The 25,829-nt window shown below is 44.2% G+C and overlaps 1 protein-coding gene across 2 annotated transcripts in view; it reads left to right on the top strand.

Annotated features, from left to right (window-relative positions):
• Positions 1-3,227: 3,227 nt before the first annotated feature.
• Positions 3,228-25,829, top strand: part of KANK1 (KN motif and ankyrin repeat domains 1) — a 140,262-nt gene continuing 117,660 nt past the window's right edge. For both annotated transcript variants that reach the window (XM_007077461.2, XM_007077460.2), the window contains exon 1: positions 3,228-3,342. The gene's annotated coding sequence lies outside the window, so the exon portion shown is untranslated. The remainder of the gene's footprint in view (positions 3,343-25,829) is intronic.

Below are 25,829 nucleotides of genomic sequence, written 5' to 3'. Positions count from 1 at the left end.
CATGTCACAGAGGACCGGTGAATGCCTCTTCATCTAGAATTTCAGTACAGGCTCTACTTAAAATATTTATGCAATAGTGCTTCTTAACCCCTGCCAAAAGCATAGGTTCACATGTATACTGTTACCTATAACCAGCTAACCTATAACCAGCAGAGGACCCTTCGAGGGTATTGGGAATGTTGGAAAGTAAACTGTCACGGGTTACATTTGTAGTGGCTGATAAAGTAGCCTTGGTTCCTAAACAGAAATATTTATCTCGTGACCAGAATGGCTCTTCAGCAGCAAAGACATGTGACAGAGGAGAGAGAGGGGAGTTGACTAACACAGAACGTAGAAGGACCAGAGGAACCAATGAAACAGAAGCTATTAACCTGGCTTAGTATTGGCAGGGAGACGGGAGTAGTCCCTGGTGTTACTGTTAAGAGAGAAATGTTACTAAAAACACAGCTGGAAATCCTTCTGCTAGGGAGTCTCTTTTTAGGTCAATAGAGACACATTCGTGTATTGTGTTTATAAATGCATCATGCACGCGTAACAAAGTAGAAGATTAAAAACAGGCTAATGCTGATCGTTTTTTTTCTTTATTCATATTTGATTGTTTTTTAAACTTACAGTAAAGAACAAGCATGCTTTTGAAGGAAGTAGAAGTTGAAAGTTCTCTTTCTGACAGTTGAGGATCAATGATACAGTTCACCCAAAGGTATCTGACCTGAGTCTGCACTTCTGTTCCTGTTCAGCTGACACATTTTAGCGTCTGGGTTCATTTTTCCCTCTGATAAACAGATAACTGGCATTTACCTGAGGCCGGACAATCGAATTTAGATGCTGAGCGTTGATAGCAGGTGGCTGTTGACTAGTTCTAGAAGGTGTCTTAGAGAGCCAAAACCAGGCACCGCGGGGGGTATGGGGAGAGAGAGGTTGGAAGGGTCTGCTGTCGGTTATTTTTGGTCACTGAGCTCTGTGCCCCTGGAGAAGCGAGGAGTGAGGGCATGCATGGGGGGAGGCGTTTTTATTGGTTGAAGTCCGGTGAACTTCAGGATACGAGATAAGCAGCTGTTTCGGTGGCTTGATTAGCACACTTCTTGATAACAGTGTCTCTGCTGGTCTCCGTCTGCCCTCCTGGTTTGTCCTCAGTCCCCTGTGGTCTGCATCCTGGACCAGCCCCTATGACAAATTGTCCTCAGGGGTCACCTGTGGCTGCCTTACTAGGCGCTCAACTCCGTGACTTCGTGTTTGTCCCCATCCGCAGCCCTCGACGTCGCTCATCTTTCCCTGGGCTAGCGGTCTTTGCACCTGCATGCTGTTTCTTCTGCCTCTGTATCCCCTCGCTCTGTATCTCCTCCTTAAGTTCTTCCTCCTGTGTCTCCCTTGATCCTTCGCTGTGTCTTCTGTCATCATGCTTCCTTTAGTCCTGGAACTTCAGCCGTCGTGTTTCTGGAGGTAAAAGCCTAGCAGCCAATCCTCTTTCTCTCCACCGTGAGTCCTGTTGTTGCCGAGAGTGTTATCGCAAGATGGCTTTTCAAATCCGAACACATTGGCTTCAACACAAAATCCACAGGCATCGGACGCACTTAGAGCTCCTCCCCTGGCTCCGCGAGGAGGCCCCTGGATGGTCTGCGCGCGGTTTCCTCATCGCTGATGAAACAGGCTCCTGTGTGAGCCTCTCTAGGCAAATGAAAGTGGAGTTAATTAAAAAAAAAAAAAGTCTCATTATCTCAAGGCACAAAGGCATATAAATTTCACAAAGCGCTCACAAAGCTGATCCAAAAAATGCTGGGTTGCTTTGTGGTCCATGCTAAGCTTTAAAACTAAGTTAAAATGATCAGAGCGGTCCCTTTCCAGCTGGACCACTATGCTTAATAAACACAAAACAACGGACAGTGCCATTAAGACACTGTGTGAGGGTTCACGTGTCTGGAACATGGGCATCACTGGGGCCACAGGCTCAGCTGGGCTTTGACAGAAGGGATAAGAAGAGCAGTGTCTTGCATGAGGAATGAAGCAAAGGAAGGGTCAAGGGTGTGTTCTTTGGAACATAGTAAGACTGAGCCTGACTAGGACCGGAATTATTTGTTGTAAGCTGGAGGAAGATAAGACAAATTAGAGCTAGGTTATGGAAGCCTCTGAAAGTCCGTGGAGGAGTTGATATTTGATGGAAGAGAATATTGTTGCCACCCAGGATCCTCATGTAAGGAATGCTGGATTTCGAAATGAGGAGACCAGAGAAGTCGAGAGTTGGAGATCTCCTATAAGGTGGGGTGGGAATGACCAGTATTTCTCAAGCATGTGTTGTAACCCATGCCCTGGATCTCGTAGTCTTTCCTGTTACAGCAACCTTAGGGGTAGATGTCAACTGGCCCCCTTTGTGAGGACTTGTGTAAATTCTGCCAAGCGGCTGGGGCGGGACTTAAGCACGGGGACATCTGACCTCAAAGCACAATGAAGATCGAGGGAGGACATTTTAATCCGTTCTTCATTTTATAGCCCAGAAAGATGAGGCCCAGGAGAGAGGGGGCTGTTGAGGGTGGCAGAGGTTAGAGGACAGGGACACCGGGTCTGCAAGAGAGTGGGCGGGCGGAGGTCTGCAGAGAGAAGCCAGGGTCAAGGCCGCTGCTGTCGGCGGCTGGGGGTGCCCCGGTATTCGCCAGGCGTGGTGGACCGGAGTGAGAAAGACGGGGCACGGAACAGTGGGATGTTCAAGGGAAAGTGGTGCTGGACCGCTCTGGGATGGGGGATGGCTTGCGCATAATCCCAAGGTTTTAATCCCAGGGAACTGCCACATGCCGAGAAAAATCCTTGGTGGAGCTGGTTTTCCGGGAAAGGCCATGTGCTTCTTACGGAGTAGTCTGACTCTGAAATGACAGAGATACCAAAATATGAAAATGAATGGTATTCTTGAGCCAGCTTCTAGACCCTCCGACAAACACCTGAACAGCGTTGGAAGTGCCAGTGAGAGGCTGGGAGGAACAGCCCTTGTCTTTGAAGCGATGGGGAGATACCGAAAGAGCAAGCAACCCAGCTTTTACCGAGAGCGAGGGGGACCCATGCCTGCATGAGCTCGTAGGCTCCCTGTCATTCTGGCCCGTCCCTCCCACCCCCACCTCGCCCCCCAATCACGGAAAATGGCTTAACTCTGCTCATTTCTCAACTCCATAGCTGTCTCCAGTAATCAAGCATATTTTGCCATCCCGTTCTCCTCAACGAGATTCCTTTTCTTCCAGAATGATTGTCGCAGCACCGGACGGACTGCTGAGCTTTCAAATTGTCTCCATCTTTTGACCACACTAGGGTAATGGAGTTGAAATATTGATTGCGGTAGTTTTCCGGCCTTACATAATTGAGGTGAGGTGTCCTTTTTCCATATGGCTGTCCTTAACTTGCCACGTTGTGTCCTTTAACTTTGCTTTGTGGAGACACTGATCCCTTCTTTCTCCCTACCTTTTATGCTCTAAAATCCTTTCGGGGTACTCTTCATCTGCAAATGTATTAGAGGGCAGAAAGGACTTTATCGGAAGAAATATGAGCAAACTGTTTGGCTCTGAAGAATAAAGGGGAAATGTATTACTCTTCAGATTAAATCAACAGAAGGACCCTATTTCCATAAACACACTATGCAGAAAGTGGATTATATTAGAGAAATGTAATAGATGGAAAGGAGTATTATTAAGGCTACTTGGGAAAAAATGGAGATATTTAAATATTAATATATTGCTGGCTTCATTCAACTAAAGAGAATCTAGAAAACAGAATTTAAAAGAAAAAAGGCTGTTGTTTCACTTGCAGGGATAATGCCTATTAAAATTTTAGTGCATGACTTGTAGTATTCATATTACAAATGTTGGTAATGATGTGTGTGTGTTGCATGTTAAGTTGCTAGATATGTGCGAACGAGTAACGTTTATCACATGTCTGCCTTAGGCCAGGCTCTATCCTAAGCTCTTATATCAATGTGTGAATTCTCACCACCCTGTGAAGTGGGTTTTTTCTTATCCCCATTGTAAGAAAATTGAGGTTCAGATACATGACTTGATAAATAAACCTCTCACATGGCTGGTAAACCCACTCAGAACATACCAGTGGGCTTTTTCCCACCTACTTCTCCTCCTTAAGAAGATGCTTATTCCTTTTTCTCTACAGCATATGTTGCTCAGTTACATGGTGATAGAATGATGTCCCTTCCCTGCCTCCTTACGTGCGACTTTTGAGCACATCCATTATTTCCCGAGGACATACTGCTACAGGCAGCTTGGCAGAGTCCGTGGGGATGTGGGAACGTTGGGGTTTTTTATTGACCTTGCTGATGGTCTCAAAAATTTATATTCTCACTAGGGGTATCTGGTGACCCCCAAGCCCTCAGCATTATGGGTAGGTTGCAATTTGAATAGTTTTGTTTTTTTAAAAGACTCGATGTATACTTGCTCAGGTCCATACTTTTGCCTCTAATACTTTAGAGCAGTGGCCACCTGCCTGGTCCCCACCCCAGTCTTCATTTTGTCATGGAGGATTTGCAGGACAGGGAGCTAGAGCTAGACGCCTGGGTTCAGCGCATGGCGGGACTCCTCTGCCTCAGCTTCCCCAACAGGAAAAGGGAAATGATACTGAAATGTCTCTTGTAATGGTGGCAGGTGATGACCGATGTAAGGTGCTTGGGAGCAGTGCCTGACTCTTGGGATGTGCTCAGCTAATTGTCAGCTCTTACCACCTTCCAAAAGTCTATGCTCCTGTAATTTAAAAAAGGGGGCAGCGCCTGGGTGGCTCAGGTGGTTAAGCGTCCGACTTCGGCTCAGGTCATGATCTCGCGGTTCGTGGGTTCGAGCCCCACGTGGGGTTCTGTGCTGACAGCTCGGAGCTTGGAGCCTGCTTTGGATTCTGTGTCTCCCTCTCTCTCTGCTCCTCCTCTGCTCATGCTGTCTGTCCTTCTCTGTCTCAAAAATAATCCTTAAAAAATTAAAAAAAAATAAAAAAGCAAAGCAGGAATCAGAGGTTATTCTTGTTTGGAATGACACGATTATCATCTAATTTGTGATTCACAGCAGAGTCTACTGTGCTCACTTTGTTGTGTCGTTAGTGGGTTTTTTTTGTTGTTTTTTAAAAAAAATTTTTTTTTAATTAAAAAAATTTTTTTTAACATTTATTTATTTTTGAGACAGAGAGAGAGAGAGAGAGAGAGAGAGAGAGAGAGAATATGAATGGGGGAGGGTCAGAGAGAGGGAGACACAGAATCCGAAACAGGTTCCAGGTTCTGAGCTGTCAGCACAGAGCCCGACACGGGGCTCGAACTCACGGACCGCGAGATCACGACCTGAGCCGAAGTCGGGCGCTTAACCGACGGAGCCGCCCAGGTGCCCCTGTTGTGTCATTAGTGTTAACACTGTGAGCACCCTTGCAGGTCCCACGTCACCATCCCTGCCTCCGTCCATGCTGACGGGTCACAGGTGACGAGGAGACCGTAATAACAGGAGTGTGAAATCAGTCGAAAGGGACGGTGCTTTGTGAGCTCACAGAGCACTTTCCCGCGCATTGCTTCACCGGATCCTCATGACACAGCTGTAGGGAGCCGGGGCGCCTGTGACTCACCTTGTTTTACACGGGAAGGAGGAATTAAGTGACTTGCTCACTCAAGGTCATGGAGATGGTCATTGGCAAAGGTGGACATGTGTACTCCAGGCTTCCTGACTGTAAAACCTTACTCTTGGTGCTTCCTGACATCACGAGCTGAGGAGGGACAGGTGTAGACACCCGGCTCTAGGATGTGCCGGAAAAGGAAGGAGCAAAGTGGGATGCCACCTGAGGGGGGGTCGGGGTGAGGGTGGAGGGGAAGCTTGGACACAGTGACATTGGAATAAGGAAAAATGTAGACAATTGACAAGGAGGCAGGGACCCAGTAAGGAGGGGGAGGTGGGGGAGGCAGGAGGGGCTTCATCCTTCCAGAGAGGAGGAAGGGGGGAAGGAAGACGTGGAAGACAGGTAGCGTCTGGGCTCCAGCTCGGCGGACCCTTCCCTCAGAAGTTGAGTCCTGCAGCGACCACATATATGCACTCTTGTCGTGTGGGGCAGGGTTAGGATGAGTTTGGATAAACAAGCAATGGTTCTCAGTTTTTAGTTCTAGAAACGTTGTCCAGGGCTGTGCTTGTCATCAGGCAGTGGGTGAATGAAGTTGGGTTGGGGTAGATGGTTTCTTAATCAGTGAATGAGGATTTGGACTTACATAGATGCTTCCTGAAGTCCCTTTCTGCCACACCGTTTCCTGATTCGTTTTCAGTCTACCCCAGTTTAATCTCTGACCCCCTTTACGAGACACTTCAGCCTTGTTATGTTACGGTCGAGATTCTTTCTTTGCCTACTATTAACAGCAATGTATGTTGACTGTAGAAAAATTAAAGACATGTAGATAAATTTTAAAAAGACCTATTGAAACATGCAGTCTTGGTGCCGTTAAGTACCCACTGTTAACGTCCTACAGAGATTTTACTGTATGCATCTGCCTAAATAAGAGTTTCAAATACAACAATGCAACTTGCTTTACGTGATGCAGTGTAAACTCCTCTCTCTATCGGTAGTCACTGCTGCATTATGTGTTTTATTATTGAGGTGTCATTGACACACAGTGTTCTACTAGTCTCCAGGGTGCAACAGAGGATCTGACAATTTTATGCGTCACTCCATGCTCCCCACCATCTGTCACCAGACAACACTGCAATATTATTGACTTTGTTCCTTGTGCTGTACCTTTTCGTTTTCCTGTCTTATTTGGTAACTGAAAGTTGGTCCCTCATACTCCCCTTCTTCCATTTTGCTTTACCCTCCCCCCACCTTCCCTCCGGGAACCACCAGTTTGTTCTCTGTATTTAAGGGTCTATTTTTTGTATTTGTTTCTGTGTTTGTTTTTTAGATTCCACATAGGAGTGAAATCATACAGTATTTGTCTTTCTCTGATTTAGGTCACTCAGCACGATACCTTCTAGGTCCCTCATGTTGTCGGAAAGGGCAAGACTGCATTCCTTTTTCTGGCTAATATTTCATTATATGTATGTATATGTGTCTATATACGTATACACACACATACATACGCACACATACATATCCACACAGTATCTGTTGGCCATCTGAATGTCTTCTTTGGGAAAATGTCTACTCAGGTCTTCTCCTTTCTTAATCAGATTATTATTATTGGGGGGGGGGGTGAGTTGTATATAAGTTGTTTATATATTTTGAATAATAACCTCTTATGGGTTATGTCATTTGCAGATACCTTCTCCCATTCAGTAGGTTATGTTTTGTTGATGTTTTCCTTCACTGTGGAGAGGCTTTTGATTTTGGTGTGGTCCCAGTAGTTTATTGTTGCTTGTGTTTCCCTTCCTGAGAGACATCTCCATAAATATGTTGCTGTAAGACAGGTTAGAGAGGTGACTGCCTATGTTTTCATTTAGGAGTTTTATGGTTTGAGGTCTCACATTTAGGTCTTTAATCCAGTTTGAGTTTATTTTTGTGTATGCAGTGAGAAAGTGGTCCAGTTTCATTCTTGTGCTTGTAGCATTTATTGAAGAGTCTATCTTTTCCCCATCATATATTCTTGCCTCCTTTGTCATATAGTAATTGGCCATATAGACGTGGATTTATTTCTGGGCTCTCAGTCCTATTCCTTGATCTGTGTGTCTGTTTTTCTACCATTCCAATACTGTTTGGATTATTACAGGTTGGTAGCATATCTTGAAATGTGGGATTGTGATACCTCCAGTTGTGTTCTTCTTCAAGATTGCTTCAGCTATGCAAGGTCTTTTGTGGTTCGGTACAAATTTTGGGATTGTTTGAGTTCTATGAAAAATGCAGTTCATGTTTTGATAGGAATTGCATGGAGTCTGTAGACTGCTTTGGGTAGTATGGACATTTTAATGATATTCTCATCTTTCCATTTGTGTTGTGTTCAGTTTCTTTCTTACAGGACTTTCACCTCCTCAGTTAGATTTATTCTTAGGTATTTCATTCTTTTCAGTACAATTATAAATGGGATTGTTTCCTTAATTTCTCTTTCTGCTGCTTCAATATTAGTTTATAGAAATGCACCAGATTTCTGTGTATTGATTTCATATTCTACAACTTTACTGATTTGATTTATTTTAATAGTTTTTTTGGTGGAGTCTTTCAGGTTTTCTATATAGAGTGTCATGTCATCTGCAAGTAGTGACAGTTTTACTTCTTCCTTACCAACTTGGATGCCTTGTATTTCTTGTCTGATTGCTGTGGCTAGGAATTCCAGTACTCTGTTGAATAAAAGTGGTGAGAGTGGACATTCTTGTCTTGTACATAATCTCAGAGGAAAAGCTGCCCTCAGTGTTTCACCGTTGAATATGATATTAGCTGTGGGGTTTTCATACATGGCCTTTATTATGTTGAGACATGTTCCCTCTAAACCCACTTTGTTGAGTGTTTTGATCATGAACGGATGTTGTTAATTTGTCACATTCTTTTTTCTGTACCTGTTGACATCATCAGAGGGTTTTTATTCTTCCTCTTGTTAATATGATGATGTATCACATTGATGGGATTGTGAATATTGAACCAACCTGGAATCCTCAGAATAAATCCTCATTGATCATGGTAAAACATCCTTTTGATGTATTGATGAATTCAGTTTGCTAATGTTTTGAAGATTTTTGCATGTGTGTTCATCAGAGATACCGGTCTGTAGTTTTCTTGTTTGGTGGTGTCTTTGTCAACATAATTAGTTAAAGTTGCTGAAGATTCTAGTTTAGGAATGTGCTTAATGAAATTTCCTCTGGACATATATGTCAATGCATACCCTCCTAACTAGTTTTGAGGCTGCTCTTAATAATATTTAATATAAGGGGCCCCTGGGTGGCTCAGTTGGTTGAGCTTCTGACTTCGGCTCAGGTCATGATCTCATGGTCTGTGGGTTCGAACCCCAGGTCGGGCTCTGTGCTGACAGCTCAGAGCCTGGAGCCTGCTTTGGATTCGGTGTCTCCCTCTGTCTCTGCCCCTCCCCTGCTCATGCTCTCACTCTCTCAAAAATAAACATTAAAAAAATTTTTTTAAATGATATTTAATATAAGTTCAGGAAAGAGATTTTTGATGTATATTACCTGAAAGATCTGAACCAGTTTACAAATTTCACTGACAGTAGCGAGAGATATCTTTCCCATACTCTTCTTAACATTAGAGTATAGAATTAGAAAAAAAAAAAAACTTTATCCAGTTTTCTGGACAAGTGAGCGTTGGTCATATATTTATGAATCAGTTCTATTTCTCCTTCTGTGAATTCTCTGTTCATGTCCTTTGCCCGTATCTCCAAAGGGACGTTTGCTTTTTTGTTACTGATTTGCATGAGTGTTTAAAAAATTTTTTTTATTATGTTTATTTATTTTGAGAGAGACTGAGACGGAGGGAGGGAGGGAGGGGCAGAGAAAGAGGGAGACACAGAATCCAAAACAGGGTCCAGGCTCTGAGCTGTCAGCACAGAGCCCGACACGGGGCTCATATCCATAAGCTGTGAGATCATGACCTGAGCCAAAGTCAGATGCTTAACCAACTGAGCCACCCAGGGACCCCTGCAGGAGTGTTTTTATTGTAAAATTTCTTTTATTATAAAAATATTGTTAGCTTTTATGTCCTTTGCCTTTGACTTTTATGGTGGTTTTTTTTTTAATGTTTATTTATTTATTTATTTTGTGAGGCGAGTGCACAGGGGAAGGGCAGAGAGAGAGAATCCCAAGCAGGCTCCACCCTTTCTGTGCAGAGCCGAACACAGGGCCTGATCCCACAAACTGTGAGATCGAGACTTGAGCTGAAATTGAGAGTCAGACGCTTCACCGAGTGAGCCACCCAGGCGCCCTCTGTCTGGCGGTTTTAAAAGTAAGTCAATATTTAATTTAGGTAGTGAGATCTTTTCCCTGTGGTTTCCATATAGATTCACTAGGAGGCAGGAATGCCTTTAATTATTCCCCCTTCTTGTAGCAGAATGACCTGTTCTGTGTGTCCATCTTGGCACTCCCCTCCCCCGGGGGCCACGGCCGTCTGCTTACCAAGGCCTCAAGGCTCCACGCGATGTGTCTCTGCCTGCTCTCCAGCCTCACCTCTGTCACTGTCTGTGGAACCCTGTGTTCCGGCATCCCTGGCCTCCCGTCAATTCGTGGAGCCTGCCGAGCTCTTTCCTGCCCCCAGAATTCTGTAGGCGCTGCCCCTTTGCTAGGACCATGTGCTTGTGCTTGCTGAACATACGCGCACACACAGGCAGACACGCACATACACGTGTGTTCACACACATCTCTTGGACCTGACTCCATCTGGTTCAGAGAGGCAGTTCCCGAGAGAGAGCCCCGGACCTGGCTGCTTGGGGTCACCCGGCTTCTCCATTCACCACCTCTGTGTCCTTGAACACAGTCACCTCTTCCTCACCTGTAATGCTACAGTCTTCATCATAATAGTCCTTACTAATCTCAGAGTCCTTGGGAGGAGTACACAGGTGAATTTATGCAAAGTTCTTGGAAATCGACCCCATGCGCAGAAGTGCACATCAGTGGTTCACTGTCATTGCCATTCACCAGTTTTCAGAGCACCCTGCACCTGAGAGAGTGCTCTCCTGTCCAGGTTTTGTCATCCCCTTGGGCATCCTCCATCTTCTTATCCCCTTTTCCCCCTTAAGACTATCAGCACACAGCTATTTTTTAAAAAATTTTTTTGGAAGTTTATTTTTAAGAGAGAGAGAGAGACAGAGTACAAGCGGAGGAGGGGCAGAGAGAGAGGGAGACACGGAATCTGAAGCAGGCTCCAGGCTCTGAGCTGTCGGCACAGAGCCTGACGTGGGACTTGAATTCACAAACTGCGAGATGATGACCTGAGCTGAAGTTGGATGCTTAACTAGCTGAGCCACCCAGGCGCTCCCAGGCTTTTTTATTCTTCATTAATGTTTGATCTTGACACATTCTCTCTCTCTCTCTCTCTCTCTCTCTCTCTCTCTCTCTCTCTCTCTCTCTGTCTCTCTGTCTCTCCCCCATCCCCCACAAATAATATGCATACTTTTTCTGAACAATGTCATGAACGCACTTTCTTATGCACATCAGTGGGCTTCAAAAACACTTGAAGCCTTTGTTTTCTAGCTGGCAGCGCGTTAGAGAAATTACTAATTGATCTTTTCCCAGGGCTTTAAACACCAGGTCCTGCTTAGTTTGTGTGAGTCACTGAATGTCATCTTCCAGAGGGCAGGGGTCCGGGCACCCTCAGGAATGTGGTGTCATCTGATAATGACTTGGTTCTCACTGCAAAGGAAGAAACAGGGACTTAGAAGCCAGTGGGGTGGGAAAGGAGAAATTCTTCTCCGTCCATGGGAGTGAACATTAAGCAAAAGCGTTTTCACTGGCTGATAGAACACACAGGTTGCTTTCTGGGGAAAGGGGCTCACAGATTGGGGTGCTGTCGGGTTCTAAATTTTTTCACCATTCTGTCGTTCTCTTCTGCCTTTTTTTTTTTTTTTTTTTGGTCGTGAGACTAGAAATCAGTGTAGGGTGGACTGGGGCAAAGAGCACAGTGAGTCACAGGCCTCTGCCCTTCACACGGGCAGGCCGAAGTGAGCCGCTGACCACCCCGGCCTCTGATCTATGGCACTGCACGCCCCCCCAGAGAGCCGGAGGGGTTTCTGTAAGTGATGGGGACGCCGGGCTTGTGCAGAATGGCCCCTGCCAGGGTTTTGCACAGTGCCCACCTTATTGCACCAGAAAGGCAAGTTGCATTGCATAAGGGGACAATTTACGGCCATGGGCTTATCTCCTTGTTTTCACTCTTTATGTTTTTCTGCCTCTTAATAAAATGTGAAGTCACAAAGCAATTAAATAGTAGTGTAGTTTTCAGGCAGGAGGTGGAGAGAGGCTAACTGGGGGAAAGGCCAACATGATTGACAGAGGCTGACTGGAGATTTACATTGGGAATAACTCGTTCCTCAAAACTTTCTTCATTTCCTGGTGGGAAGTATGGGGTAAATCATCGACCAGGAGGGTAGATGATTAAAAGTGCAGGAGTTATGATTTCTTTTTGACTTTGTAAGTCTCTAAATCTAAACCTTAACGTGGAGTTCTCATTTTAGGAGCTCTCGAGAAAGTGATGGAAACCACTCGGCCAAGGATTGAGGTGAAGCAGAAACACTGTAAAAATCTCTCATTGCTAATAAGCTCAAGCTTGTTTATATTTTATGAAATGTCTTAAGATCCAGTGGAATGAAGTAGAGAATTCACGAGCCTTTTTCTTTCTTTATCCCTTAAACTCAGATCCACAAGGGTAGATATTTTTGGATTTTTAAAAATATCGAATGGGGTTTCATCCATGAGTGTCTAGAGTTTTTAAAATAGCATTAGTAGGGGCACCTGGGTGGCTCAGTCGGTTAAGCGTTTGACTTTGGTTCAGGTCAAGATCTCGCAGTTTGTGGGTTCTAACCCTGTGTAGGTCTCTGTGCTGACAGCTCAGAGCCTGGAGCCTGCTTCAGATTCTGTGTCTCCCTCTCTCTCTGCCCCTCCCCCACTCACACTCTGTCTCTCAAAAATAAATAAACATTAAAAAATAGCATTAGTAATATTTAATCATGACATTTAAACTGAGCAAGAATGTGGACAATTGAACATAAAGATATGGAAGGGCACCTGGGTGGCTCAGTTGGTTAAGCGTCTGACTTTGGCTCAGGTCAGGATCTCGCGGTTTGTGGGTTCCAGCCCTGCGTCGGGCTCTGTGCTGACAGCTCAGAGCCTGGAGCCTGCTTCGGATTCTGTATTTCCCTCTCTCTCTGCCTCTACCCTGCTTATACTCTGTCTCTCTCTCTCTCTCTCTCTCAAATAAATAAACATTACAAATAAATAAAAAAAGCATGGAGAGTTGAGACCCCCTGTGCCTTTATCCCCGCATCCTCCAACATATAAAAGAAACTCTTGATTTAGCCACTTTTCATTGCTGAGAACCTCTTTATTCTAATCAAGAGACTGGACAAGTAAAGGTACATGAGTTGAAGTTGTCCTTCTTTCTTATTCTTGAAACATTTTGACTTTAAGGAGTTTTGAAAAGCTGCTTTGTGATCCGAAGTTCTCTTGTTTCCTAATAACCCCACTGAAATGGCCAAAGAAAATAGCTTAAATTAAAATGCAGTCCTCGGTCCCTGGTGAGAGAAAGAGTAATTTGACTCAGAGTTAATTTCTCTGACCCAGAAAATGAGGGGCTGAAGGGCCAGCCGGGAGATGAATGTGAATTCATCTTGCCGGGAGAGCGCTCGGAAGGGGAGACTTCTTGCCTTCTCGGGAGCACCCCTGTCCCATCCCTCCCCCCACCCCACATCACCACCTCAAAAAGCATGGGAGCCATCCCGTTTCCGTTTAGGGTGTGCCTCCTGATAGAGGACTCCCAGGAAGATTTGTACGGAGGGAACGGGGGGAGTGTTCATTTCTAGACCTCGGTAAAATGGTAACACGCGGCTTTTCTCGCAGCTCACTACATCTGTTCCAAGTCCCTGCCCAGGGTCCTGTGTGTGGATGGTGAAGCACCAAGTTCATTTCCTGTCCCTGTAAATAGAGGAGGGAGTGAGACCTCTTCGGATGTCCGTATCTGACCTCTCAGCTCTTGGGGGTGGGGGGAGAGCTAATTGTCAGTCACTGGGTCATTTTGCCACCCCAGGGCCGGTGCTCCTTAACAGCCGCTGGTTTGTATGTGTCGTTGCCCCGGCAACAGTCCTTTATCCATCCAGAGTGTGGCAGGGGTGGGTGTCTGGATGCAGAAAACGCCCATCTTCCCTGGTGCCGCTCATTCTTCCAGGTAAAGGTAACTCACTGGGGAATTAGTGTTTGGGTCTTAGCTGTGTATTATTTCTTTTCAACTCTGTTTTTAATGACTTCAAATGCTCATAACAGAGAAGTGATTAATTTAAAAAAGAACAGGGGCACCTGGGTGGCTCAGTCGGTTGAGCGTCCTACTCTTGGTTTCGGCTCGGGTCGTGATCTTCACGGTGCGTGAGTTTGAGCCCCGCATCAGGCTGTGTGCTGACAGCTCGGAGCCTCCTTGGAATTCTGTCTCTTCCTCTCTCTTTGCTCCTCCCCTTCTCTTGCGCTCTCCCTCTCTCTCAAATAAACTTTAAAAAATGAAAATAAAGAATAAAAACGAGCAGTTCAGGGGCATTTTAGTACATTCGCAGTGTTGCATCGCTGTCTTCTCTAGTTTCAAAACATTTTATTGCCCCAAGAAGAAACCCTGTACCCATTAACTCGCCTCCCTCAGCCTCTGGCAAGCATTCATCTGCTTTGTCTTTGAATTGACGGATTCTGGATATGTCCTATTAATGGAATCCTAGAATATGTGACCTTTTGTGTCTGGCTTCTCTCACGTAGCATGTTTTCAAGGCTCATCCGTGCTGTACCGTGTGGCTGAATAGTATTCTCTTCTGTGGACGTGCCACAATTTTTTTCAATTCATTCACCTGGTGGACATTTGGGTTTTTTCCACCTTTTGATGCCTGTGAATAATGTTGCTGTGAACACGGCTATATAAGCATTTGGGTCCCCATTTTCAGTCCTTTGGTGGAATTGCTGGGTCATAGGCAAATTCTTTTTGACTTTTTTGGGAAACCGTCAAACTGTTTTTCCCCAGAAACTGAACCATTTACATTCCCACCAACAGTGCATAACTTTAAGTTGTTTTACTTCCTTACCAACACGTGCTGTTTCTCCTTCTTTTTCTTTAGCCATTCTTGTGATTAGGAAGTAGCACTTCACTGTGGTTGTGATTTTCATTTCCCCAATGACAAATGACATTGGTCATCTTTTCGTGTACTTACTGACCATTTGTGTATCTTCTTTGGAAAAATGTCCATTTCTCCTTCCCGTCCCCCAGTGGGGTCCTTGGCCCATTTTTAATTTGGTCTGTCTTTAAAATAAATTGGGTTGTCTTTTTGTTGTTGAGTTGTAAGAGTTCTTTATATATCCTGGATGCTAGACCCTTCTCGGATACATGATTTGCAGGTTTTTTCTTCCGTTCTTTTCTTTGCACTCTCTTGGTGATGTCCTTTGGACACGCACAAGTTTTTATATTTTGATGAAGTTCAAGTTATTTATTTTTTCTTCGGTTGCTCATGCTGACTTCCTGATCCCTGTATTTTCTTCTACAAATTTTATGTTTTTCTCTCTAAATTCAGTCTATTAATCCATTTTGATTTAATTTTCATAAGGTGAGAGGTCAGGGTCCAACTTGATTCTCTTGTATGTGGGTATCTAGTTGTTCCATTTATTGAAAGGATTCTCTATCCCCAATTGAGTGGCCTTTTCACACTTAAAAAAAAAATGAATTGGTCACGTCGGGTTTATTTTTGGACCCCTTAGGTTTTTTTCCATCAGTCTGTGTGTCTATCCTTGTGTCCATTTATACTGTTATGATTACTGTAGCTTGTAGTAAGTTTTGAAATTGGAAAATGTGAATCTTCCAACTTTTTTCTTTTTCAACATCGCTTTGAATAGTCAGGGCCTCTTGTAGTTCCATATGAACTTAAAGATCAACTTTTCTATTTCTGCAAAAAAAAAAAGAAGAAGAAGAAGAAGAAATAGGCTATTGGAATTTTGATAGAGATTGCACAGAATCTGTAGATGATTTTTCATAGTATTGTCATCTTGACAATATTAAGTTTTCCAATTTGTGAACACATGATGTCTTGCCATTTAGTTATATCTGTCCTAACTTATTTCAGCATTGGTATATAGTTTCAGGGTACAAGTGTTTTGCCTCCATTAAATTTATTCTTAGGTATTTTATTCTTTGGGTGCAGCTGCAAATGAAATTGTCTCTTTGATTTCCTTTTCAGATTGTCTCTTCCTGGTATATAGAAACACAGCTGCCTATATGTTATTTTTATTTAGAAAATATTTAACGTTAAAAAAAATCTCTTCTGGTTCTTTTAAAAATGAAGTAAGAACCCCAGTATCCCCCTATATATTCCTGTTTAGTTTGATGGACATCCTTCCATATATTTTCTGTACATATACATGCAAATAAACTTTGTTCCTTTGAGTAGACTCATAATATACTTTGCCTCCATTTGAACTTACATATAGATGATGAATATCTTTCTATGTCACTACATCTAGATTTACATTTTTCCTTTCAAATGCTGCAGAGTATCCTGTTGTACAGATGTTCTGTACTTTAAGAGTGTTCTTGTAATTTTTGTTAGTGTTTGTTCATTTTTGAGAGAGACATAGCACGAGCAGGGGAGGGGCAGAGAGAGAGAGGGAGATAGAGAATCTGAAGCAGGTTCCAGGCTCTGAGCTGTCAGCGCAGAGCCTGACGTGGGGCTCTAACCCACAAACCGTGAGATCATGACCTGAGCCAAAGTCAGACGTTTAGCCTGCTGAGCCACCCAGGTACCCCAAGAAGGTTCTTTTAATGAACATTTGGTGCGATGTCAGTGTGACATCAGCAGATGGTGTGATGTTTTCTATTATAAACAATATAGCAATGAAGTCTTGTGCCTGTATCCATACATACTTATGTGAGTATGTCTTGAAGGTAGTTTCCCATAAGTAGAATTGCTGAAGCAAAAAATAGGCACATAGTATCTTTTGGTGGACAGGGAGAGATTTTGTTTTTATAGTGTTTATTATGGGCATAGATGCTACCTACTCTTATCTAAGAACATCACAGTGAGTAAATGCTTGGAGAAAAATGTAAAAATAAGGGTGCGTCTAACCGTTCTTCTTTCTAGCGCTACCTGGTAACCTATCATCTAAATAAAATGTAAATAATAAAATCCTTTTGGGTATGAGCTATGTAAACAAGGTGTTTTTAGATGCGTTGTCAGCCCAGCTTAATGTTGTCAGGGAAGAAAGCAGCTGGTAGCACATACGTGCCTTCTGGGCTTTTCTCTCTCCTGCCTGCTGTACCCCTCACTCCCCTCCTAATCTATCTTTCCTTATCCACACCCCTCCCCCCAATTGCTGGCAATCACTCCAAAAGATCTTTTGCTTGGTGACAGATACTGTGAACGCCCAATGTTCTCTCTTCTGGCACTGTCCAGGAAAGACCAGCTTGAGAATTTGCTCACATGTTCCGAAGGTAGTGACTTTGTTTTGTTCAAGTCTAACTGGAAAGTTTAGCTAAACCCCAGAAGGCAGACCACATCCATTTTGGGGTAGGGTCACCTGTTCTTCGGTGTCTGAGTCTCCCGTCTTACACCTTCCTGGGCTTTGCTGTGGTTGACTAAGAAAAGCAGAGGAAGATGCTTCTGTAAAAGCCCCAAAGAAAAAGAAGTCAAATAGGGGCACCTGGGTGGTCCAGTCAGTTCAGCCTCTGACTCGGCTCAGGTCGTGATCTCGCGGTTCGAGGGTTTGAGCCCCACGTTGGGCTCTGTGCTGACAGCTCAGAGCCTGGAGCCTGCTTCGGGTTCTGTGTCTCCCTCTCTCTCTCTGCCCCTCCCCTACTCGTGCTCTGTCTCTCTCTCTCTCTCTCTCAAAAATAAACATTAAAAATTTTTTTAGACAAAGGAAGTCAAATGGAAGTGAGGAATAAGAGTAACCTCAGTTGCTTTCCTTTTCCATCTGTTTTTCAAAAAGGTGTTATTTTGAAATAATTTTAGACTTGGAGAAAAGTTGCAAAGTTAGTACAGAGTTCACATGTGCCCTTCAGCCAGCTTCTTTGAATGTATGACTAGAATGTATGATGACAATCAGGACTTCTAAGTTGTTACCCTGCTTGTAGCTATGCCTATAGGCTTTGTCAGCTTCCCACCCAGTTTTCTACTCCTATCCTGTTTCTTTTCTAGGGTTCAGTCCAGGATCCACATTGGATTTAGTTGGTCTACCTCCTTAGATTTCTACAGTTCGCCAGTCTTACCCTGTTTTTCATGGTCTTGGTATTTTTGAACAGTACTGGTCATTATTATTATTTTTATTATTATTATTTTAATGATTATTTTGGAAGGAGAGAGAAACAGAGACGAAGCAGAGGAGATGCAGAGAGAGAGCGAGAGAGAGAGAGAGGGAGAGAGGGAAACACAGAATCCAAAGGAGGTTCCAGTCTCAAAGCTGTCAGCCACAGAGCCCGACACAGGGCTCGAACTCACGAACCGTGACATCATGACCTGAGCCGAAGTCAGACGCTTGCCTGACTGAGCCACCCAAGAGCCCCCGGTCAGTTATTTTGTTGAACGAAATTTCCTAAATTTGGGGGTTTTCTGATGTTTTCTAATATTTGCTTGTGAGGCTATGCATTTTGGGGAAGAAGACCACACAAGTGATGATGCTTCCTTTCCAGTGAGTGGTTACTTGATGTCCCTTTTCCTTATTGGTGGTGATGATAATCTTGACCACTGGATTCAGGTGTCTCCTGGGTTTCTCCATTCTAAAGTTGCTCTTGTAATTGGTAAATTAGTCTTTTTGTAAGTAATAAATACCTTGGGGGTCAGCTCCTTTGAGACTGTGCAAAGGCCTTGCTTCTCCTCAAGCTTCCTGTCACTGACTTTACCATCCATCGTAGATCCTGAGTCGGACCTTAACTGACTGAGCCACCCAGGCACCCCTCTTTCATCGGTTTTAAAATGAGCTCTTCCCCCGTGAGCACGGTTGTGGTTGTGGCAGGCCTGAAACCTGATCTTGACTCCGCTGGGCAGTTAATCATTTCGGGGTCAAATCATTTTGACCAGATCATTTAATGGTGGGTCGTTAAAATCACTGCACACAGAGACCTGTAGGCAAGTAGGGATTTTGCCTGTAAATGGAACAGGTTAACTTTTTTTGTGGAAAAACATTCCAACGTTGAAAGGCCGGTGTTAGTGTCCTAACATTCCTAACATTCCTCAAATAATCTCTCGAGGATTTTTGACTCTCACTTTTAGCCCATGCCATATTTTAAGGTTAATATGAATAAGTTTTGGTCCTTCTGTTAATTATAGAGAGTAAATGCTACTTAATGTATTCTTATTAATGAGTGTTTTCCTCAATGTCTAAGTACAGATTGATTGTCCTATAGTAAGTTATTTTTGCATACACATTATGTGGCACAAGACTTTTGATAAGTTAGTTATGTCCTCATAATGTTATTTATGAAATCTTATAGTCAGAAGCCATTGGTAAAATATCTTTTACTCACGAGCTTTGAGGGCCTCTTTTCCTTGGAGAGCCGGTATACTTTCTTGGCTGCTTTTAATTCTTTCAAAATAGAGCTCGCCTAGATGATATTCCAGAGTGACTCCTGTTTTCCTCTGTAATTTTTCATATTTCTGTGACCACATCCCAGCTCTTGTGGCCAGCAGTGTCTGTGAAAACAAAGCATGAAGTCAAAGCACATTCCACAGGTGATTGGCGGGATTATAATAGTTACAAAGTGTATTCATCTCCAGCGATAAGGATCTGCCTGAGCATTTTGCTCTAGTTCAAAGCTCATTCTTGGGTCTTACCACCTGTTTCTTGTATGTATGTTCCTCTTTCGAAATACAGATGGAAGAAGAGTGGCTGTATATCAGAATTTAAGAAGGTCATTCTTTTTCAAGGGCATTGTTTTTCAAGGGCTTTTGCCTTCCGACTTGGACCTTTTGTAAGAAATTTCCGTGTTCTTCTCACCCCTGATACCCTTGAATTTGGGAGTGGGGTTAGGTGCGATTTGGTACAAACCCCAGCTGGCCAGTTAAAAAAGCCCAGTGTGGTAATGTTTTGAAAATATGCCTGGCTGACTCTGATCTCTAAATGTGCAGATAATCTTTGCAGCAATAAGATATCTTGAAGAGCTTCAAGTAGTTTTGATAACTAATCATTACATTCTTCAGCCAGAACATTTTGCTAAGAATAGCTCATGTGCCTTGCATCCAGTTTGTTTGTTTGTTTATTTATTTATTTATTAAAAATAGTTTGTAATGTTTATTTTTGAGAGAGAGAGAGAGAGAGAGAGAGAGAGAGACAGAGCACAAGCGGGGGAGGGGCAGAGAGAGAAGGAGACATAGAATCGGAAGCAGAGGCTCCCGGCTTCGAGCTGTCAGCACAGAGCCCGACATGGGGCTCGAACTCACAAACTGTGAGATCATGACCTGAGCAGAAGTCAGATGCATAACCTACCGAGCCACCCAGGCGCCCTTGTTTTGCATCCAGTTGAAAGGTTAGGAGCGTAAGATTGTAACTGTAGCCCTAGTTGTGTAGAGAGACGCCACATTCACATGTGGTATTTCTTTACTCTTCATAGTTGCTGCATTAATCGTCTTTACCTTTCCCTCATTCTAGAACAGGAATATTTTACCTACCATATTGATAATTTTTCTGTGTCCTACTATTAATTAAAATAAAAAGTGGACTAAACTTTCTCTTTTAAAAATTCCACCTTATTATGCTTAATTTTTCTTTCTTTCTTTTTTTTTTTTTTCATTAAGTCATGGTTGAGGTGAGCAGCGTGTCACTGGCCCTTTGAGTTTTGCAAAAAGCTTTCTCCTATAGGATCTTGACTTTCAGGTACCACTTCATAGATGCTCTAGTGCCTAGGGTAACAGAGCTAACATTCAAAGCACGAAACATGTTCTCTGGTTCTTGATTCCCTCTCTTCCCTGGAGACGTGGGGAATATTAATAGTGATGTCAGTCATTCGTAAACATTTATTGAACCAGCACTGTGTGCCAGGCAGTGTGGGGGATAGTTTTCAAATAGCATCTCATTTGCTCTTACTAGAAACCTCCCAATATTTCAGAAACAGAACCCAGTGCTTGAAACATGAAATGACTCATCCAGGATTACATAGTGAGTAGACCCGAGAACGGCTTGGACTATTGTCTCAGGTCACTGCTCATCCCACACAGCATTCTGTGACTGTCCTCATGTCGCTAAAGAGGAGAATGCCTTCAGGGTTGCCATTTGCTCAAAGCATTCTTAATTTTTTTAATGTTTGTTTATTTTCGAGAGAGAGAGAGCAAGCACGTGTGAACGAGCAGGGGAGGGGCAGAGAGAGAGAGGGAGACACAGAATCCGAAGCAGGCTCCAGGCTCTGAGCTGTCAGCACAGAGCCCGACGCGCGGCTCGAACCCACAAAGTATGAGATCATGACGTGAGCCCAAGTCCGACGCTCATCAGACTGAGCTACCCACGTGCCCCTCAAAGTCTCTTTAAATTTTGAAAACATTTCAGATGATTTTGAAAAAAATGACTTTTAAGGTTAGTTTTTTTGGGGTTCAGCTATTGTCACACCTTTGGTTTCTGGACATAAAATTCGAGACAGGAGGAGAGGAAATTGCTCCCAGATGGTGCCATCCTGCCTTTTCTTGAAGCTGAATACAACTTCTCTCTTAGGCTTTCTTGCTTTACTGTGAGTAGAAGGTTGAGGCTTTGGGCTGGTGGAGTATATTTAACAGCAGAAAAGATAAGCACTTAAACACTAAACTTCACAGTGTATAGACCTTGGGGGTGAGTCACTGGAAGCTGCCTTGACCTTTCGTGCCGGTGCTCCCACTTCACCCGCACCCGGCAGCAGTGTGTGGAGTTTGGATCCAGCAAGCCTGGCAGATAGTGCAAGTGGGATCTTAGCTGGAAGAAATAAAAAGCCCTAACTTGAACCTCCCTTGTATCTACCCTTCCTACCTCTCTAAGATGTGAGCTTGTGATTATACTGGGCTCATGATGAGATCATCCTTGGAAGAAGGAAGTCCTGAGAAAGGAGGAGGGTGGATTTTCCTCCAGCAGGTAATTAAAAACCTGCTTTACAAGTTCAGGAAAAGTTGGGGTCATAGGTGTTGGGCTTAAGATGCATTAGGGTTTTGCTGGGTAACGAATGGATGATTTGGGGCTTCAAGGAGCTATCCAGCTTCTGTAGTCTGAAAGTTCCCTTCTTAGGCTAAAAAGAGACACGGTAGAAATTATAAACACAGCAGTCACAGATAACTTGAGCACTAAAAGACACCATTTGGCTATTGGGTTTGAGTATAAAGTAACCATGTGGCTTTCGTGTGAGTGATGGCTTAGACAACATGACAGAAAACTGTCAGTGTTCTCTATTTAACGTGCATGCCTCCGAAGTGGGTAACAGGGCCGCTCACAACTGATGTTTTGTTATTCTGTTATTCTAACCACTGAAGAAAAGGCTGTGATGGTAAGAAGCAGTAAGGTCCTGGTCTCTTTTGTTGCTGATGGGAAGTTATTTTGTTACCACCTTGTCTCTTTTTTTTAAATTTTTTTTTCAACGTTTTTTATTTATTTTGGGACAGAGAGAGACAGAGCATGAATGGGGGAGGGTCAGAGAGAGAGGGAGACACAGAATTGGAAACAGGCTCCAGGCTCCAAGCCATCAGCCCAGAGCCTGACGCGGGGCTCGAACTCATGGACCGCGAGATCGTGACCTGGCTGAAGTCGGAGGCTTAACCGACTGCGCCACCCAGGCGCCCCATGTTACCACCTTGTCTCTTAAATCACACTTCAGGAAGTGACTAGAAATTGCGGGAGAAAGATGGTTATAATGATATATGTGCCATGTGCAGACTCTTAAAATTTGGGGGGGGGTGGGGATTGGCATAAGTAGAAAACACTGGAGTGAGCTTTCCTGAAGTCAGAGGCATTCTGACGTGGGAGACCTCTTGTCACTAGTATTTCCTCCCTCCCTCCCTCCCTCCCTCCCTCCCTCCCTTCCTTCCTTCCTTCCTTCCTTCCTTCTTTCTTTCATTCATTCATTCATTCATTCACTCACTCACAGTGTATTTATTTTGAGAGAGACAGAGACAGTGCGAGCTGGGGAGGGACAGAGAGAGGGGGAAAGGGAAGCCCAAGAAGCAGGCTCCATACTATTAGCACAGAACCCAATGTGGGGCTCAAACCCACAAACCACGAGATCACGATCTGAGTCAAAACCAAGATCCGGACGCTTAGCCAACGGAGCCACCCAGGTGTCCCAGAATTTCCTTGTTTGAGCACATTTGGGTGCCCTGAGCCCGGTGCATTGAGACATCCCCGTGTTGGTGGAAGGAGACTGGATTGTGCTCCTTTCCCCATGCAGGGACGGGGGGAGGGGGCCCAGAGAATGGGCACTTGTGGAATGACAGAGACCACTTTCCCTCCACCCTCTTGTGGCTCTCATCCCTGTTTCTTTGATTTGTTGGTGCTCCTTGACTTGACCTCTCATTCCTATTTACTAAATCCACTCCTTTTCACAAATCCAGGGTCACAGAGGTCAGCTTTGAGGGTAAGGCTTTCTGGATGGTTTGACTTGGTTTCACAAAGGGTGTGTTTCACCAGGTATGAACAGCTAGTAAAGCTTCTCTAAGCCTGTTTTCAAGAATTGGGACTAAAACAACAATGTTACATTAGAGTGAAGGAGGTTCCCAGGCATTGGGAGTGCTATTTGATGATGTCTAATGTACTAAGGCTCTTTTGGCGACATACTTAATGCTGGAGAATTTAAGATGTCATGTAATACTATGAATGTAGGCTAAAAATGCTACTTCTTGTCAAGTTTACTTATTTAACTTCAAATTGCCTTGTAAAGGTGCATCCAGACATTTTTAGAATTGGAGGCATGGTTCATATTCTGTTTGTGTATTTTTTTTTTCTATAAAGTATTGTACGATCTGAACATTTCCACAAACGGACAGAAGTCATCTAGCGGTCGTCTTTATGAGGAACATAATACCCCATTGTGTTGATGCACCGTGGTTCTTGCGAAGCTGTCCCCTGATGTTGGGTGTTCAGTCTGTTTCTAGTTTTCTCTCTTATAAATACGAAGGGGCGTATAGAAAGGGCCATTCTTGCTGTGGTAATCATGGCGTGTCTGCCCAGTCTGTGCCCAACATGACATCAGACACTTTGGCAAGTGAAACAAAGACCAGTGGGGCACAGGGAGCCGTAGGAGATGAGAGGCGTGAGGGATGCTTTCTGTCCAGTGTGATCAAGGAAGGCTGCATGGAAGGAGGGACATTTGATCCTGGGTCTTGAACAACAGGCAGTAGTGAGAATGGCCAATCTAGGGAAATTGAACTCCCAAGTAGCAGGGAGAGCAATTTCAGAGTGTTAGGGCAGAAGTGTGTTGGATCCATGTGCTAGAGTCCAAAATACATTTCACTAGAAAATACTCAGTTACACGTATGTGTCCTAATATGTTTTGGAAAAAAGTATATATTACTATTTTTTTTTTTATAGGAAAGTAGGTCACTAGAGGCTTAACTCCTATTTGCCGATCACTTTTTGATCTTCCCTAATGGCGATTCCGTAGACCAGTCATAGGAGGGCGTCTTAATATCTGATTTCCAGTTGAGGAAAGGGAGGCACTGAAGTGTGCTCTTCCCCACAAAATACAGGAAGTCATCAACAGATGTACAAGCGAACTGCAGCTCCTTGATTTATTCATGCTTAGACCAAGCATCTCGGCCAAAGATGTTAAGTGCTAGATGGGCCATTAATGGAACAAAAGCTGGAGGTGGGGGGAGAGACCAGATAATGCATACCTGGGAATGCCAGGCCACAGGAAAACTCTGGAGTTAAAAAAAAAAAAAAAAAAAAGGGATCAGATTTACCAAGGAAGTGAAGGGGATGGTGCGGTCTAGTGATGGTGAGCATAATGACAGGGGAAAGGAAGGCGTGGAAAAGGAGTCTCGCTGATGGCCATCTCTCCCTTAGTGCTTTGAAATATGGGGAAATGAGCTCTTACTCAAGAGAGCCGCTGTGCCCAGAACGGTTTGGTGAGTGGGTGAATTCCTGGTGAGAGTGATTTTATTAAGGGGTAGGCAGTGACTAGGATGAGAGAGAAGTGGTAAGGAGATCAACTTGTCTCCATGCCCCAGATGACACTTGGGGCAGCACCAGGCCTGTCTGTGCTACATGGCCCTGTGTCCTCGCACCCTTCCTGTAAAGTGGGTGCTCGTTAAATCAGCTTTGCCAGATGCTGGATTCCAGCTCTGGCTTTTACCACTCAGCCAATTTTATCAAACTAGCACGAGCGTGTTTTCCTCTTGAAAAGACCAGAATGGGAGGGGAAGAAAACCTTGTTGCTTCCCCCCACCCCCCACATATGTCATACTGAATCTCCTATGAGGAATGTTTAATTGAAATATGTTTGAATGGATTCAAACACGTTGTCTAAAAAGTTTGAAAACTAAAAATGTCAGAGGCAAAAGTAAGTTATTGCTTTCATGTGACCACAGCAGCTGAAAGGAGAACCAGAATTAGGGCTTAATGTGTGTTCGTTGAACTCAGCACACGTATGTCGAGCACCTGCTCTCGCGGTGTTGATGTTCTGGTGGATTTGGACGACCTACAACCTGCTTTTGCGTGGTTTTAGAAACTTCAGAAGACACTAGTGAAATGCAGTGGTTCGCTCCTATTTTCGTTTTGGAACGTTTCATGCCCACAGAACACTTGGGGGCTACCACATACATTCCAATTTTATGAGTTTTCCTGGGTCATCCTCTAAAACTGGCTCTTGGACTGGCCGTTCATGAATGAATGACACCCTCTTTCGCCTTCCTTAATTCCTCTGCGTGCTGTTGGGTCATTCGGAATGGCACTGAGGGTTACATCTGGCATTTCATAATCCATGTGAAGACAGATGGCTAAGCACTCAACACAGGCTCGATTGGGTACCTCTCTCCTGGGCTTGTTGGTTCTTGTACAGATTCCTGCTTCCACCCAGTTCCAAGGCCAGCTGCACATACCTGCCTCACCCCCGTCCAGGAGGCCAGCCTGATTGTCTTCACCAAGCCCAGAAGCAGAGTTCTAGAAAAATAGTGCTGTAAGAACCTCCATAAACTTCTTGCTCCCCTTGTTCTCCCAACATAGAGGGCAGGAACAGAATGTCACGGTAGGGGTTTCAGGGATCTTTAGGCCAAGAAGCAGCACTGAAATGGGCGTAGG

The sequence above is a fragment of the Panthera tigris genome, chromosome D4 (assembly GCF_018350195.1).
Source record: "Panthera tigris isolate Pti1 chromosome D4, P.tigris_Pti1_mat1.1, whole genome shotgun sequence".
NCBI classification, from domain to species: Eukaryota; Metazoa; Chordata; class Mammalia; order Carnivora; family Felidae; genus Panthera; species Panthera tigris.
The sequence above is the reverse complement of the archived record's forward strand: the minus strand, read 5'-3'. Positions and strand labels throughout refer to the sequence as shown.